This window comes from Artemia franciscana, chromosome 4 (genome assembly GCF_032884065.1).
Source record: "Artemia franciscana chromosome 4, ASM3288406v1, whole genome shotgun sequence".
NCBI classification, from domain to species: Eukaryota; Metazoa; Arthropoda; class Branchiopoda; order Anostraca; family Artemiidae; genus Artemia; species Artemia franciscana.
The window spans coordinates 45,001,259-45,016,961 of NC_088866.1; the positions used below are offsets into that span (position 1 = coordinate 45,001,259).

The 15,703-nt window shown below is 33.7% G+C and overlaps 1 long non-coding RNA gene across 1 annotated transcript in view; it reads left to right on the forward strand.

The window, feature by feature from the left end:
* Positions 1–1,992: 1,992 nt before the first annotated feature.
* LOC136026483 (uncharacterized) overlaps positions 1,993–15,703 on the forward strand; it is a 42,010-nt gene continuing 28,299 nt past the window's right edge. Inside the window, exon 1 of the long non-coding RNA XR_010617303.1 lies at positions 1,993–2,123. This is a non-coding gene — a long non-coding RNA (uncharacterized LOC136026483). The remainder of the gene's footprint in view (positions 2,124–15,703) is intronic.

Sequence of the window (15,703 nt, forward strand, 5' to 3'; positions counted from 1 at the left end):
CATAGACAACTTTTGGGTGTCTCAGCTCCACGGTGGGATTCTCATCGATAATTTACTGAAACGATTCAGTTCCTTCCATTTTATGATATAAATTTTTGACTTGTTTCTAATAATGGCAAGGATTTATTTCTAGAGAAAGTGATATTTTAGGGTCAGGTTGAAAATCAAAGTAGACCAAAAAATGTAATTGTGACGATAATATAAGAAGTTAAAGACAGAATATTAGAATATAACAATTATGGAGGGCACAATAGGGACTAATACACGATCTAAGTTTTTACAAAGGCTGTTAGCTGGGGCGAGCCAACAAAACTTGTGTCTGGGATTGAAATAACGTGGATACAAGTTCAGCTACATCTATCAAAAAGCCAAAGCTGAGGCTTCTCAGTCTAATAATTTCGTGAATCGACTTGTCGATTTGATTCATGAATTTAGTTTGTCGTTAAATTCTCCTGCATATTCATTTACAATTCGCAATTTCAATCCACTATGCCTCAATGCCATTCACATTAATAGTACATAAAAGTATATTTAAAAAGAGTTTTGAAATCTCCTGCGTTAAAGTTTAATCCAATAGAAATAACATGCAGTTCTGTATCACAAGCTTCTTAAAAGTAATTATTCGGTATCTCTATGGTTTTCTGTGGTTTCTCTATGGTTTGAAAAATTTGTTCTATATTCGGTGAATTTTCTTGTCATCATCAAGTATGTATTGTAAAAACTGAAAAGAAATATCAAGCAGGGGTATCAATTAGAAGGGGACAGTGGGCGGCATGTTCTCCTCGTAGATTAAAAAAAAAAAAATGGGCCTTTTGTGAGAAATAGCGACAGAAATAAAGGTGTAGCCCTCCAGACTTGAAAAATGCCTTTTAATACATTAATTAAAATCAACATGCTTCCTTTCCCTCACATTTTGCCGAACTTACATGATTACACAGACTTGGATTTATAAAAAATACCTTTGTTTTGTTTAAGAACACTTTTGTTTGTCACTAAAAAAATAGCGGAAAAATATTTGCCTCCAAGATTTTCCTGAATTAGCCCCCCTGACGTAAGCTCTGCAGTTTCCACGTTTTTGCCTTTTCTATTTGCGTTTATTTTCTCCCGGAGCAAGCTTTATCTATCGTTTTTCCTAACTCTTTACAATACGTTCGGGTGTATGCATACCTTCATTTGCAACAAAACATCTTGGTGTTAGTTCCTAGTAATTCCCAGGGATATAATTAAACCAAGAATTTGTAACTGTTTACTTTATGTATTAAATTAAAATATTTTTAGATCTTTTGTATATTTCTCCACAGACCCATTGTTGTTATTTTTATAACAGATGGCAAAGGTGGTTTTAGAAAAAAGAGTAAAAGTTAATGTAAAAAAAAGAGCAAATAAAAAAGACTAAAGAGTTAAAGTAAAAGTTAAAACCCAATTGACAGGGGAGGCACCAACCTCTGTGGGAACTGTTTAATTTAGTTCTCACTAACATTCACATGAATCTTTCAAGCAAATAGAAGGAAATAATAAAATTAATATTCTCAAAATTCAAACCAACCAACCCCTTTGTCAAATCTTGGTTCCACTATGGCTTCTGCTTGACCAACTCAGAATTTTCGGATCACCATCTAGGCTCCTCAAATCATATCCTCTTTATAAGATTAGTGTCTTAATATTAAACCAACATAGACTCCAAGAGCATAAATATACCTGAACACCAGGGCATAGATATTAAACAGTAGCGAAACTTCTTATACTCTTCATTAACGATCTTTGGGACACGTCAGTCGAACATCTTTCTTCATGACTCTCCTTTCTTTATGCTGGGGTAGCAACTGAAGCTATTGTCGTGATTCAAAGGGAAAGATCCCTTTCCGCGTGCTTTGATGTGTCCCATTTCTGGACCAAATTTTCGCTACTGTTTAATATATACTGTACTTTAATACTAAGCTAATGACTCGGGGCTATTCGAGAGTAGTTAGAACCAATGTTTTTATAGAGCACTTTAACTTGGAGTACTGAAGTTCTTAACACTAGACCAATCATATGGTGTCACACAACGGGTAGTTGAAGACAAGTGTCCTCTGGAGGACTTCACATCAGAGCACTGTAGTCCTTAACACTAAGCGAGTCAGGTAAGATTGCATAAATGGTCCCTGAGGCCAACGGTTCTGTGGGGTGGATAAAATTGGAAGACTGAAGTCCTTAACGCAAAGGCAATCATGTGTTGTCATACAAAGGGTAGTTGAAGGCTTTTATGCACATGCAAAGGTTACGCAAGGGTATTTGAAATCACAGATTCTTAAAATTATTTGAAATTGAACTACGGGAGTCCCTGATTCTAAGCCAGTCAAATAAGATCATTTGAAGGATAGTTGAAGTCAATGTTTCTCTGAAGTACAGAAAATTAGAGTATTCGAGTCCTTACAACTTAACTAGTCATGTAGTGTTATACAAAGGGTAGTTGAAGCCAATGTTTCACGGGATTACTTTAAGTTGAAGCACTGGAGTCCTTAACTCTAAGCCAGTCAAGTAAGATTATATCGAGGATAGCTGAAGCCAATATTTATCTGAAATACCTCAAACTAAAATACAAGTCCTTAACACTAAGCCAATCTTGTTGGGTTATACAAAGGGTAGTTGAGCCTAATATTGATTTGAAGTACTTTTACAATAAGAGTGCACATATTTTACGTTCACCACAAGAGGTGACACCCCACAAACCTTTTTTCTAGCTAAAAAAAGATTATAAAACTTGTTCTTTAATTTCATTCTTGTCAATTACAACTATTGGCCATCACGCTCTTTGTGTAGTCTATCCTGAAAGACAAAAAAAATTGTATTAATTCAGTGATAAAATAACTATATTTTTCCAAAATAAAGTATCGGTTCTTCATTGCATAATCAAGCGATTTTAGGAAGCAAAAAAATATAGAATTAATCCCCACAATCTCGAGCGAAAGCTATATTTTGAGAACGGTTCTACCTACATGATTGTAGTTATAGGTCTGTCGGTCTTAAACAGTGCTCATTAAAATTCAGAAAAAAATACATCTTCGGCTTCATAATTATACATGGGTGAATCTTGGGTGTCTGAATTCCACGCTGGGATTTTCACTAAACATGGGTTTTGATAATTTACTGACAACAATTAAGTTCATTATTTTCAAGGATAAAATTTTTTCACCGGCTTCTGATAATTATAGGAAAAAATTATTACCTTGTCAGATATTCCAAATAGTAAGGGATCTTACAAAAAGAAAACTCCTTTTTTGTTTCTCTTTTAAAATAACGATTAGATGGTGACTTTAATGTTGATGAAAACTTTCAATACTTCAATTCTGGGGATGGTACCAAAAAGCCAGGAACACCAATTGAGGAGAGGGGACAATTGCCCCCAGTATTTTGAAAATTTATCGTTTTTGGTAATTTTATTAGAAATACAAAAATTATATTCCCTTTTCTTAGATTTTGAGAAATACATTTCTCGTGTCCCCTCTCCCAAATTCTAAATAATGGCTTTTTTTACTTAAATAAAATAAAATCGAAATATAGGCCATATACCATAGTACAAAAAAGGGTGCTGTAAACGCTTCATTAACATTTAGTTGGCTGCACTACGTACAGTGAAGGGAGGTGTTGGGCTAGGAACGCAAACTTCCTCTCAGGAAATTATTTAAACTGGAGATCCATTGTCGAAAGTTTCATTCACTAAAGAACAATAAGAACAATATTATCTTTTATGTCAGAAAGAAAATTTTATCTGTATCAAGAAGAGCTATGACTGTTTTAAAAAGAGCTATGACTGTTTTACTGTTTTAAAAAGAAGAGTTGAGAGAAAGAGTCAAACTTTAGCGCGAAGAGCGGGGCGTTGATGAGGAAGCATCCCCTTTCATATACGAAGTAATTTCTGTTTGTTTTAATGGCGCTCCTTACTTTCAGCTGAAAAAACTTGTTTTTTTTTATTTAATCATTCTTAAGAAGGAGAGAAGAAGGAATAAACAGCTATTTCACAATACAGGTAATATTTAAATTGTAGTTGGACAATTTAATTGACTTTCCAAGTCAGGCTACCTACTGAAAGTTTTCTTTTCCATCGGGTTAAAAGTATCGTTGTTTTTATACATGATTTATGCGTTCTTTTATTATAGGAATCGCATATATTATTTAATATTATTATGATTTCTTTTTTCTGAATGCATGTGTAATAAAGTAGCATATGCTTAATATTTAAAATGTAAATTTGAGTCCGGGTAATTTAGACAATGCTGTTGACTACTTGTTTTTTACCTCACTTATTGCTCACATCCTTAAAGTAAGAAATAGATGTTAACGACTTTCGTCCCTTTCCCCTTTGTATTAGTTCTTAAAACTACCCCTTAGTTCTACTAAAGCTACCCCACATATTTAGAAGTTTTAGTTTTTTCCAATGTGTGATATCTTCTTCTCTTACCCATTTGAAGGAATAGATGGGAATGAAATAGAGATTTTGATATCAAAACTGCTTTTCCCATTCAGGATATCTTGGCACAAACAGTCAGTCCTTAATAGCAAAATATCAATATTAATTTTCTCCTCCAAAAATTATGTTGTGCATTAAACAGCCTTTGGAGTTACTGCAGCCAATTTCTTCAAGTTCAGATTAGGTTTTTTGTTTTCCTAAATTAAACTGTTGAACCCTTCTACCTTCTTAATTAATTAACTAAGTAAATATAAGGTTTTTATATGAAAATAGATCGACTTTAAATTTAAAACGAATAAAAATTATTATTTGTGTGAGGGGCGTTGTTGGACTTGGCAACATATTATGTATTATTAAACCTACCCAATAGTTCATATTTATCTAGTTCTCTCCATGCCGGTTGGCACAAAAGGTGACCAAAATAAGCGGAATAATAAAATATTGTAAGTTGAACTTTTAGGTAGAATGGCCGGTATTCCCCTTTCATGTGTAGTATAACTGCTTTTCGTTTTTGATGCCGGATTTTAAAAATAAAAAATAAAAAGGGTAAGACCATAAAATGCAAATAATGAAAGTTTATTGCAGGTAAAACTTGGTTTAAAGTGTAACTAAATTCAAAATAAAAAATTCTCATAATTATATTATTAGAATGTCTAATAAAACCTCTAGATATAAAACCAAACAAGTAATTCTCTAATAAATCAAATAATGATGGATTGGTACCACACACTATTTATTAAAAATATCTATCAATCCTAAAATTTGTACTACACAGCCAAGAGGAAGGTACTGGATTCCCTGCAAGGCTGTCTCTAGCATTTTTATTTGGGAGAGGGGTTATAAAAACTAAAAAATGCACAAAAAATTTATTACATACTAATTTACTATGTTTTTTCGAGCTGGTCAATTTTTTTACATTACGATGACCTAATACATGCAAGTGAATACATTTTACAAGTTTTATGTTGTGATTTCTGTTTATCTGAGAAAATGCTTGTACTTAATAAACACCAAATGTTATAATACTTATAAACACCATAAACTTCATAAACACCAAATGTTGGAATAGCTCTCAATTATACTCGGGTGGAATATCCACGGGTCGCCAGACAAATGAATAATTTGAAGAAACAAAAACTATATACACACACGGCAACAAAACTATGTACAGCGAGAACCCAATCAAACAGTTCGTGGTAACGAACTGTAGTAAGGAGCGACCCGGCTCAATAGTAACCAAAACTATAAAAAATTGAATTTTGATATCAATAGCTACATCAAAAGAATCGCATTTTAATGTTGATTTTAAATATATAAGTTTCATCAAGTTTAGTCTTACCCATCAAAAGTTACGAGCCTGAGAAAATTTGCCTTATTTAGGAAAATAGGGGCAAACACCCCCTAAAAGTCGTAGGATCTTAACGAAAATGACACCATCAGATTCAGCGTATCAGAGAACCATACCGTAGAAGTTTCAAGCTCCTATCTACAAAAATGTGGAATTTTGTATTTTTTGCCAGAAGACAAATCACGGGTGCGTGTTTATTTGTTTTTTTTTTTTTTTTTTTTTTTTTTTCTTTTCCCCAGGGGATATCGTATCGACCAAGTGGTCCTAGAATGTCGCAAGATGGCTCATTCTAACGGAAATGAAAAGTTCTAGTGCCCTTTTTAAGTGACCAAAAAAATTGGAGGGCATCTAGGCCCCCTCCCACGCTCATTTTTTTCCCAAAGTCAACGGATCAAAATTTTGAGATAGCCATTATGTTCAGCATAGTCAAAAACCATAATAACTATGTCTTTGGGGATGATTTACTCCCCCGCAATCCCTGGGGGAGGGGCTGCAAGTTACAAACTTTGACCATTGTTTACATATAGTAATGGTTATTGGGAAGTGTACAGACGTTTTCAGGGGGATTTTATTTTGTTTGGGGGTGGGGCTCAGGAGAGGGGGCTATGTTGGAGGATCTTTCCTTGGAGGAATCTGTCATGGGGGAAGAAAAATTCAATGACAAGGGCGCAGGATTCTCTAGCATTACTATAAGAAAACAATGAAAAATAAACATGAAAACGTTTTTTCAAATGAAAGGAAGAAGTAGCATTGAAACTTAAAACGAACAGAGATTATTACGCATATGAGGGGTTCTAAAAATACTTTAGCATAAAGAGCGAGGTATTTAGGAGGAGATAAATAACTTGCTCTTTATGCTAAGGTATTTTTTAGTAATTTCAACTATTTATTCTACGGCCTTTCTGATTCAGGGGTCATTCTTAAAGAATTGGGACAAAACTTACGATTTAGTGTAAAGAGCGAGGTATTAACGAGTGTACAAATCCCCTCGTATACATAATAAAAATATAAGGTTATGAAAGTTTGTTACGTAAGTTAATTCTTAAGTTACGTATATTTTTTACTAATAAAAACGTTCGTTAAAAATTAAAAGTTCTAGATGCCTTTTTAAGTAACCGAAAAATTGGAGGGCAACTAGGCCTCCTTCTCCACCCCTTATTTCTCAAAATCATCTGATCAAAACTAATAGAAAGCCATTTAGCCAAAAAAATAATTAATATACAAATTTCATTTTAATAATTTATGTGCGGAGAGCCAAAACCATTCATGCATTAATTCAAAAACGTTCAGAAATTAAATAAAAAAAACTAATTTTTTTAGCTGAAAGTAAGGAGCGACATTAAAACTTAAAACGAACAGAAATTACTCCGTATATGAAATGAGCTGTCCCCTCCGCAATCCCTCGCTCTTTACGCTAAAGTTTGACTCTTTGCCACAATTCTACTTTTTAAAACAATTTAAAGCTTTAGCGTAAAGAGCGAGGGATTGCGGAGGGGACAACTCATTTCATATACGGAGTAATTTCTGTTCGTTTTAAATTTTAATGTCGCTCCTTACTTTCAGCTAAAAAAATTAGTTTTTTTTTATTTAATCTGTAAAAAAGTTCGAATAAATAACAATAAACAGTCCGGAGAACGAAGAGTATCCAGAACTGTTGAATAATTGAGCGAATTGTTTACCTCTAAAAATAGAAAACAGGGGTGGATCTAAAGAAGTATCTTGAAGGGGGAATGTGACAAGGGTGCCAATGAGCAAAATCTTGGGTGGGGGGATAATGAGACAAAGGTGCCAATAATTGACCTAATTGACAAATTTATTCTAAAAAAAGTGTAAAAACATGGAAAGTTGACACCGGAAAAAGTTTTTGGGGAGGTTCCCTCGCCCTCTGGGTTCACCAGTGTTAGAAAGGGGACTATTGAAAGAAAAAAGGCTGACCTAAGATCTGAAATTCTCTTCCCCAATCTGTAATTTAGGAGTTGAGAATGTAGCACACATTTCAGCATTGTACCACAAATTAAAAACTCGGACCAATCTGATGAAAACCAGCCTTCCTAACCACTTCCTAACGACCATATAGGATATATTAAATATATGATTAATGAAGTTTATCAAACAGTTCATGGTTACAAACTGTAGTGAGGAGCAATCCGGCTCAATAGTAAACGACACTTTAAAAAATGGGATTTTGATTCTAATAGATACATCAAAAGAATTGGATTTTTATGCTGATTTAAGGTATATAAGTTTCATCAAATTTAGTCTTACTTATCAAAAGTAACGAGCCTGAGAAAATTTGCCTTATTTTGGAAAATAGGGGGAAACACCCCCTAAAAGTCATAGAATTTTAACGAAAATGACACCCTCGTATACAGCGTATCAGAGAACCCTAGTGTAGAATTTTCAAGCTCCTATCTACAAAAATGTGGATCGTTTTTTTTGCCAGAAGACCGAACACGGGAGCGTGTTTATTTGTTTTTTTCCCAGGGGTGATTGTATCGACCCAATGGTCCTAAAATGTTGCGAGGAGGCTCATTCTAACGGAAATGAAAAGTTCTAGTGCCCTTCTTAAGTGACCAAAAAGATTGGAGCTCATTTTCTTCCTAAAGTCAACGGGTCAAAATTCTGAGATAGCCATTTTGTTCAGCATAGTCGAAAAACTAATAACTATGTCTTTGGGGACGACTTACTCACTTACAGTCCCCGAGGGAGGGACTACAAGTTACAAACTTTGACCAGGGTTTACATATATGGGAAGTGTACAGACTTTTTTAGGGGAATTTTTAATTGGATAGGGAGGGGGCTGAGGAAAGTAAAACAGTTCAAAATAGGGATGATACCTTTTTATTAACAGTGAAATATAAAATTATTTAGCTGGATATTTCGAACACATATACAGTGTTTTACTGCTGATGATGAACACTGTATATGTGTTCGAAATATCCAGTTAAATAATTTTATATTTCGCTGTCAATAAAAAGGTATCATCCCTATTTTGAACTGTTTTTCTTTCGTCATGGAAAGGCAGTGTGGTCTTCGAAGTTATCTAAGAGGGGGTTGAGGGGAGGGGGCTACATGGGAGGATCTTTCCATGGAGGAATTTGTCATGGGAGATGAGAATTTCCATGAAGGGGCGCATGATTTTCTAATGTTATTTCAAACAAAAAACAATGAAAAGATAAATATAAATTTTTTTTTTATAACTGAAATTAAGGAGCAGCATTAAAACAAAACGAACGGAAATTATTACGCATATGAGGGGTTCATCTCCTTCTAAATACCTGCACTTTGCGCTAAAGTACTTTTAGTAATTACAACTATTTCTTCTGCAGCCTTTGTGATTCAGGGGTCATTCTTAAAGAATTGGGACAAAATTTAAGCTTAGCGTATAGAGCAAGGTATTAAAGCGGGGGCGTTCCCCCTCATATATACGTAATAAAAATATTCGAATATAGACGTTCGTTATGAAAGTTAATTCGGATGTTCATATATTTTTATTAATAAAAATGTTCGTAAGAAATTAAAAGTTCTAGTTGCCTTTTTAAGTAACCAAAAGATTGAAGGGCAACTAAGACTCCTCCCCCACTCATTTTTTCTCAAAATCGTCCGATCAAAACTGCGAAAAAGCCATTTAGCCATAAAAAAAATTGTAAATTTCGTTCTAAGTATTAATGTACAGGGAGCCAAAATCAAAACATGCGTTAATTTAAAAACGTTCAGAAATTAAATAAAGAAACAAGTTTTTTCAAGTAAAAGTAAGGAGCGACATTAAAACTTAAAACGAACAGAAATTACTCTGTATATGAAAGGGGCTGTTCCCTCCTCAACGCCCCGCTCTTTACGCTAAAGTTTTTCACTATTCTAAAAAGTAGGTTTGATAGAAAGAGTCAAACTTTAGCGCGGGGCGTTGGGGGCTGGGGAACAGCCCCTTTCATACAGGGAGTAGTTTCTGTTCGTTTTAAGTTTTAATGTTGCTCCTTAATTTCAGTTAAAAAAAACTTTTTTTTTATTTAATCTCATTTAAAAAGCAATTCGTTTAGGGGTAATATCCTTAAGTTCTTGAGATCTTTCAGAAAGCTTAAAATTGATAATCATTCAGGTCTATAAATATGCTAACGAAGTGGAAAATAAAGGACATTAATTTATAGTTTTGTGTCTTTTTGGTGTCGTTATTTTTATTGGGTGAGGATAGACGATAAATGTTTAGATTATTGTATTGGGATATGCATTATAGAATATTGTGTTGTAATTCGTTGTTCGTTGTGGTGTAGTTTTAGCCTAGTTCGAGGTATAATAAGCTTAGGATTATAACAAATGATTAATTTGAAAAAAAAGTTTTTTTTAACTGAAACTAAGGTGCAACATTAAACTCAAACCGAAAAGAAATTGTTCTGTATATGAAAAGTTGTCCCCTCCTCAATACCATGCTCTTCACACCAAAGCTGTTGGAACTTTTAAAAAAGCTTCCAATCCTAATTAGATGGTCTCCTGTGTTTCAGCAGCTGTTCTTAAGGTATTCGGACAAACAGTCAAACTTTAGCGTAAAGAGTAAGATATTGAGGAGGGACAACCCTTCATATACGCAACAATTTCTGCTCATTTAAGTTTCAGATAAAAAAAAAATTGCTGTTTTATTTAGTTTCTGATAGTCTTTCGAATTGTGCTGGTAAATCTGGCTCCCCCTTCAGGAAATGTACCCCCCTCATAAGAAACTCCTCCATGGGAATGTCGTCCAATGTAAAGTGCACCCCCCTGTCAAATTCCTTCCAGGCAGTTCCATCCTCACTGAAAAGCTCCTCCCACGTAAAATCTCTCGTGGACAATTTATCCTCAAAATTCTCCTTAAGATACTTTCATTTTAAAAAACTAATTTTAATTGGTTTCTCTAACACTTTGGAAATACCCCTTCGTTGGGAATATTCCCTTGAGATCAAAACACGCGGGAAATAGTCCCCAGATAATCCCCCTGGAACATCTCCACATGCAAAATTGAGTTGACGAAGATAATGTAATACAATTAAAAGAATGTCATGTAGGAATTCTGTCAAATTTCCTCTGAATAATTCACCTCCAGTAAATTTCCCTCCCAAAGGAAGATCCTCTCTCTGGATATCCACCCAAGCACAAAATCCCCCTTGAAAAATGCCTGTATGCTTCTTAGGAACAAATACTATGGGTAAGCAATGGGCAAATTTAATAACTTACTGGCCTCTTTCCACAGACTCTGGAGTGTCATTGTACCCCAACGAAATAGTTATTTGATTTTTCAGCTATATTAAACAAAATGGTCGTCTAAAAATTTTGATCAAATAACTTTGGGGGAAAAGAGCGTGGGAGAGGGGCCCGTTTCCCTCCAATTTTTCGATCACTTAAAAACGGCACTAGACCTTTTATTGTCACTTTGAATAAACCCTCTCCCGTTCTTTTAGGACTATTATTTTGACCCGGTCACCCATGGGGAAAGAAAAACAAAAGGATAAAAGAAACAGATAAAGGCGCATTCGTGATCTTTCTTTAGGCAAAAATAGCAAAATTCCACATTTTTGTATATAGGAGCTTGAAACTTCTACATTAGGGTTCTCTTGTACGCTGAATCTGACGGTGAGATTTTCCTAAGATTCTTTGAATTTCAGGAGAATTTTCCCACTATCTAAAAAACCAGACAAATTTTCTCACACTCGTATCTTTTGATGGCTAACACTAAATCTGATGAATCTTGGGTAAAATTCTAGTTAATTGACTTATTGCTATCTCGGAAAGGGTTTAGGTTAGGAAAATGAAACTTTCAGGGATGGGTCTACAGGCTAAAGTATGTCCCGGGATGGTATTTTGAAGTAACTACCTCCACTCCTTCTCCCTCTAGAGGGCCCTGACCTTTGATGACCTTTAGAAATATGTGTGTTATAAAAGTGAAACCTTGCAAAATAAATCTTCTGCTTATTTGAAGTACAACAAAATTGTTTTCAGCTTCATAACTTTGATCAATTCCATTTTATAAGGTTTTAAAGATATGCAAATACATTTCCTAAATTTTGAAAAAAAAACAAATATTGATATGGTTCAAAATTCTACTCAAATAACAGAAATTGCCTTTTTAGAACTAAAGGCAGAGAAAAAGCAACTAGTAACTGAAAATTAAGGTAAAATGTTTTGTCAAAATTTCAATAGGTACAGACCTGTCATGCAGGCAAATTTCAGGGCCCTCTAGAGGGAGAAGGAGTAGAGGTGGGTACTTTAAAATAACTTCCCAGGACATACTTTAGCCTGTAGACCCATCCCTGAAACTTTCATTTTCCCAACCTAAACCCTTTCCGAGATAGCAAGAAGTCAATTAACTAGAATTTTCCCGAATCTTGTATAATTGGAATTCATTATTATGAATTGATTATTTTGATGTATCTTTGATATCAAAATTCCAGTTTTTAGAATTTACGTTACTATTGAGCCGAGTCGTTTCTTACTTACAGTTCATTTTTATCAACTGTTTGAAAAAAAGATGCTTTAGATGGAAGAGTATACAGACTAGAAGTACTAAGGACAATGTGAATGTAATCTGATTGTTTCAAGGGGTAAAAGGGAGACACAGCCACCGTTCTCAGTTCCCTATTTACTTCAGTTCCCATCAAACTCTGACAGGTGTTTTCATGAAAAATAAAGAAGGTCTTTTAGGGTTTTCGTTGAGTCAAAGCGCCTAGACTATAATATGTATTCCACATTAATTCGATGCCACACTCAGTTAACTTCGGCGCCAATCCGCTTGTTTAGCAAGCCAAAACCTAGCTTAAACTAAAATCGATAAAAAAAAGCTTCCAAAATCAGGAAGATATCCTGAATCAGGATTGTTGGAGGCCCCATTATTTTATGTGCTTAAAGAGTGAAACAAGACCTTAGTTTTGACAGATGCGCCAATTCACGATTCGTAGGAGATAGGATTTTTACCGATTTTTTACGGAGATCCAAAAAAGTTATTTTTCAAACCTTAGAGGTAGGCAATTTTTGACTTGAATAAAGATTATAATAGCAAAGGCATTTTCGAAAATCTAGCTGGGAATTGTCAAACTTTTGCTCTTTAAATGTATATAAACTACGACGTCACTCATTTGACCTTTTTTTATTCAAAATTAAGACTCTAAACAAATTTTCATAAGCTCGTGACCTATCTGAATCTTTTTCCAGGCCAGAAAATCTAAAAGTGCCGATAAAAAAAAAATCATGGGGCTGTTTTCAAAAAAAAAAAAAAAAAAATACGATCAACATAGATGAAAATAAGTGCATACACTATTGCTCGTTTAAAGAGAGTAAAGTAGCTATATATATATATATATAAAAAAGGGAAACTAAATATATATATATATATATATATATATATATATATATATATATATATATATATATATATATATATATATATATATATATATATATATATATATATACTAGCTGTTGGGGTGGCGCTTCGCGCCACCCCAACACCTAGTTGGTGGGGGCACTTCGCGCCCCCCAAGCCCCCCCGCGCGCGTAAGTCGTTACGCGCCATATTAGTTACGCGCCATTGTAGTTGTGTCCCTATGTCCCACCTTCGAATATAGATAGATATATATATATATATATATATATATATATATATATATATATATATATATATATATATATATATATATATATATATATATATATATATATATATATATATATATATATATGTTTTTAACTACGTAAAACTTGCGAATATACAACATTCTTTGCTGTCCCATTGTCTGTGCATATAAATAGATTGTCAGGTTTACCGACTCTTGAACATGCAACATATAATGGTCCATGGGAAAACAATCCGTATTCAGATCTATACCTCATGATTCTAATGATTGCCCTTGAGCTTTGTTGATGGTGATTGCTAATCGACCATTCCCTGAGTCGCCATCGTCATTTATATATCCCCCTGTGCACCCCGGCGTCCCCTTTGTAGTTATGTCCCTGTGTCCCGGTCGTCGTCATTTATACTCCCTGTGCCCCGGTGCTTTGTTGATTGCTAATCGAACATTCCTTTTGTCCCGGTCGCTTTCTCTTTGAGTGTCGTCATTTATTTAGATTGTCAGGTTTACCGACTCTTGAACATGCAACATATAATTGTCCATGGGAAAAACAATCCATATTCAGATCTATACCTCATGATTCTAATGATTGCCCTTGAGCTTTGTTGATGGTGATTGCTAATTGAACATTCCCTGTGTCCCGGTCGTCATTTATATTCCCAGTATCCCGGTCGTCATTTGTGTCCCAGTGTTCCCCTTTTAGTTTTTTTTATTGGTTTTGACCTTTTTTTAGGTTTTGTAGTTTTTTTCTTTTTTCTTTTTAGTTTTTTTTTGAAGTTTTTATCTTTTTAGTTTTTTTATTTTTATTTATATTTTTTTAGTTTTCTTTTTCTCCTTTATTTTTCAGTTTTCTTCCTTTTTTAGTTGTTTTTCTTTTTTAGTTCTTTTAGTTTTTACCTTTTTTAGTTTTTTTTAGTTTTTTAGATGAAAATTTTTTTTAGTTTTTTTTCTTTTTAGTTTTTTATTGGTTTTTACCTTTTTTTTAGCTTTTTTAGTTTTTTTTCGTTTTTTCTTTTTACTTTTTTTTTTAGTTTTTATCTTTTTTTATTTTTTTTTATTTTTATTCTTAATTTTATTAGTTTTCTTTTTCTCTTCTATTTTTCAGTTTTTCCCTTTTTTTTAAGTTTTTTTTTTAGTTTTTAGTTTTTTTAGTTTTTTAGTTTTTTCAGTTTTTTTTTTAGTTTTTAGTTTTTTACCTTTTTTAGCCTAACCAGGATTTGAACCTGGGACCTTCATTCTCTGTTCTGACACCCTCTCTCACCGAGTGACTACTCCAGCATGTTCATTTTGGTGTTTTAAATGGTATATTATTAACCAAATTAATGTGTTTTACAATATACTAAGCATCGTCAAAGCAAAAATGACGGCAACTAATTTCATGACGTCAGCCGAAACATGACGTCACCTGATCCACAGATCCACAGATCCACAGACAACTTATTTTTATATATATAGATAGATATATACATATATACATTTACAAACTGGAAATGTGACGTCATGGATATAAAAGTAGCGGTATCATTTTAACAATCCAATTCTCCACTAGGAAAAACTACAAAATTGTAAAAACTAGTATAAAAGTTCGAACATGCCTACTTGCATTATTCTTTAAGGCATAATTATAAAATTCAGCCCCCCCCAACCCTCTAATGAACAAAGATATAGCTCAAACTATTTACACTCAACGAATATCCTGCAGGCCAACTCATTTCTTCCCACCACTTGCTACCGTTGTATTGCCTGTTTGCCGTTAATTCAATATGAAGTAAAGATTCGGCCCATGGAAAATTCATTGAGTATATATTTGTCCACAAGGGGATGAAGGCAAAAGTTCCGTACAAGCCGGAGTTTGAAAATTAATTTACTGAAACATCAAGAATCTATTTCGTCAATGCTTATGCAAAAATCCAAACCTGAAAATTTCACATTAATATTTCCTGGACCATTTTAATATGTTCGAAAATGTCTATCTGATTTCTAGGGAATGGGATTCGGAAAAATTTTAGGGAACCATTGAAATTTAAAAATCTTATTCAAAAACCTGGTTTTGAACAGAGATACAAGTGAATTTTTCTCAATACCAATCACCTTTGTTTACCTAATGATGAAACTTCACCTAAAAATCAAGTCAGTGGATCGAAAACTGGGAAATCAAAGAAATTAGCATCTCTAGCTGACTTGAAGAAAACTAGAACGTTAAACAATAAGTAATTAATTTGTTATATTTTATAAATGTCGATGTTTTATTTGTTTTATTTTAGTTCATCTGCTGATGATACCAACATATCCAGATATTGTATTTGTTATTTCGAT